General features: G+C 36.2%; 1 long non-coding RNA gene and 1 pseudogene across 1 annotated transcript; both read right to left on the reverse strand.

Annotated features, from left to right (window-relative positions):
- Positions 1-500: 500 nt before the first annotated feature.
- Positions 501-1,620, reverse strand: LOC107699462 (uncharacterized). The gene is made up of 4 exons (XR_001635462.1): positions 1,516-1,620; positions 1,367-1,436; positions 1,006-1,180; positions 501-571 (listed from the first exon to the last, which is right to left on the reverse strand). It is a non-coding gene; the product is annotated as an uncharacterized LOC107699462 (long non-coding RNA).
- Positions 1,621-2,098: 478 nt separating this feature from the next.
- On the reverse strand, positions 2,099-3,165 carry LOC107699446 (interferon-inducible GTPase 1-like; annotated as a pseudogene).

Below are 3,165 nucleotides of genomic sequence, written 5' to 3' on the forward strand. Positions count from 1 at the left end.
TGTACCGTAATTTTACAGTTTTATTACGGTATTCTGAATTACGGCTTTTTTGTAAATTAACGGTAATATACTGGCAGCAGGGTTTCCAGGAGTGTACCGTAATTTTACAGTTTTATTACGGTATTCTGAATTACGGCTTTTTTGTAAATTAACGGTAATATACTGGCAGCAGGGTTTCCAGGAGTGTACCGTAATTTTACAGTTTTATTACGGTATTCTGAATTACGGCTTTTTTGTAAATTAACGGTAATATACTGGCAGCAGGGTTTCCAGCAGTGTACCGTAATTTTACAGTTTCATTACTGTATTCTAGATTGTTTTTTTTTTTCTTTAATTAAACGTAAGAACTGGCAATTTTGCTAATCATTAACTTTATTATAAATATCTGTACTTGAACAAATTCACAAACTGGCATTGTAATTTCATTTATACAAAAAAAGTGGCAGCAAATACACAGAAAAGAGAAGACCAAGAGGGTATTTCTTATAGCACAGTATTTACCGTCTTCTTGGAGACTACCTTGCCTCTGCAGGTCTTTGAGCCTCTTTCTGGGTTTATTCCAATGAAGCGTCTAAGGGCAGTTGCATTACAAATTACCAAAGTATACAATAACCATTTCTTAAAATTCTGATTAATTAATTTGATTTAGAATTTAGATTAATTTGGTAACACTTTATAATAAGTATACAGTAACAATGCACTAATAAATCATTTGCAAACTATCTATATGTCTCCTTGTTTGGATTTATTGTGGATCTACACGCCTTTCTCCTATTTTCTCCCAGTGTCTGGCATGTGAATAAAACCACATTTGGCAGTGTTTCAGATAATGAACTGAAATGCAGTTTTATTCACACATCAGACACTGGAAGAACACAGGAGAAAGGCTATGAGTTAACTAGTTTGCAAATGATTTACTACTTTACTACTGTATATTTATTATAAAGTGTTACCATAGATTCTAAGATAATGAAAAAAAACATAAGCAAAAAGGAAAATACTTACCTTTGAAGAAATTCTAACGTGCAACAAGCCTCCTCTTGACACTGCAGGTTGAAGATGTAGTACACAGCAAACACTGTTGCAACTGCAGTCAAAAATGTTGACTGGACACACTCACAAATAACACAGCCCTCTAGGCTTATCATCTACCATACAGCATTTGCCGGCTCTGCCATACCTAAAATAAAAATAAATAAATAAATAAAAACAATAACAATTAACACATTTTTTTCACAACTAATTTCAAAGAACTACCTTCAAGAAAATTCTATTTTAACAATCGTGTACCATAGCAATGTTAACAATTTTATATCTCAACCATTAGTAAATGTTTTTACTTCATCACATGTAATGACACACTAACCCAGCAAAATCAGACGAGGACTGGCAGGCAGATTGAGTGTCTTCTCAACATCAGATGCAGATGCAGCAACCTGTAGAGAACACACAATACACAAATAAGAATACATAATATAATTTAGTGAAGTGGAAAGAAGAAAATTAAATACTTACGTCTGCATGCAAAACCAGTCCATCTTCATGTTCCTGGAAGTGGGACATTAGAATCTTGACAAGCAGGTGTGCCATCTCTATGTTCTCAGCCTGGGACAGGACATGCTTCACCTTCTCATTCAAAACACGGATTAAACAATTAAAAATATTCTGTCTACCGCTCTCTCCTTCTCACACACACACATACACAACTGTATCCGAGTATGAGGAACAAGTTATAATATAAAAGTGTCAGAATGAAGTAACATATAGAGGTTTTGTACGCGGTTTGCGCCAATTTATCCAGTGTAAAATCTGCGATTAAAATGTGCTCATATACAAAGCCCACTTAATAAACAATAAGTTAGAATATATTTAGATTACACTCTAAATTGCTTTAGATACGACTTGTTAAGATGAAATCAGTTTTAATTTCAATTGCACATTCATGATCGCATTTCAGTTTTTACATTTTATTTTAATCTTAATTACAAAAAAGAGTACAATTAGTATCATTACTTTATATGTTCAATACTACAAGACATATTTTCTGCATCAACACAGTTATTATATGATTTGTAAGCTTGATCCGAGGTTCCTTCTATTAGGCAGGCTGTGACACAGAGACCTGATTTGATAAGCCGAAGCCTGTGAAGACTTGCTGAAAAAACTTCTTCATGATGCGATAATCACAGGCCAGTGAAAATCCCGGGACGGTAGCTATCGCTCCGACCGCCCGGCCGCAAATGCATTTAGCCAAATATTCTTGTATGTTTTCTTCTTTGTGAGGGCCTCTAGAGAATAAATGGGCAGAGACTGAATGAGAGTAAATTTCTTGTTCTCTGAGAATTCATCTTCGAGGGTGTTGATCAGCTTCTGAAAGTCATATTTTTCCAAATTAAATGAAGATACCAGGAATATTTTGGGTATTCCGACTCTCAATAGGTTCGCCTTACAATCCTCTCGAATGTTTTCGAGCAACATCCGCTCATCAACGTTTCTTTTGTGTGATTCAGCACAAATGTCGTTGTCAATTTTAGTGCGAATGAAATAAAATAGCTTCTTGCTCTTCTTGATCGCTCTAGCCAGCTCGATGTCGTTCTCCTTAAATCTTTCAGAGGTCACTATGAGAAAGAAGTCATACGTGTGGAAACTGACATCTTTCAGGTACTTCTTTGCTCTAAATTTTGGACTGCCAATTCCAGGCAGGTCCCAGATCTTCACATTTGGCATGGAGGGATGGGGGTACATGTTGGGCTTCATGGTAGTCTCAGTTGTTCCTGTGGGAGCTGCGTCCTTATCATCATTAGGAAGGCCTCTGAGAGCGTTGACTAAGGAAGACTTCCCTGCCCCTGTCATCCCGGTTACAGCAATGTTAAGTGTAACATTCTCTAACTCCTTAAGTTTACTTTTCAGTTTGTTTGTTTTCTCTGCAAGTGGAGAGTCCATTATTTCCTGTAATTCTGAGCCAAGAGAGTCTGAATCTTCTGTGTTCGCTGTGGCATTAGATAATATGTCTTCAAACTCTCTGGAAACCACATAAACATTTTTGTTTTTGTCATCTTCCTCTTGCTTTTTGATGTCTGTGAGGTTATCGGCTACTTCTATCTGGTCAGGATTTGTGTAGATTCTAAGGAAAGGGTCCATAAAGACATTGACTTCATCTGACAT

The sequence above is a fragment of the Sinocyclocheilus anshuiensis genome, unplaced genomic scaffold (genome assembly GCF_001515605.1).
Source record: "Sinocyclocheilus anshuiensis isolate Anshui unplaced genomic scaffold, SAMN03320099.WGS_v1.1 scaffold670, whole genome shotgun sequence".
NCBI classification, from domain to species: Eukaryota; Metazoa; Chordata; class Actinopteri; order Cypriniformes; family Cyprinidae; genus Sinocyclocheilus; species Sinocyclocheilus anshuiensis.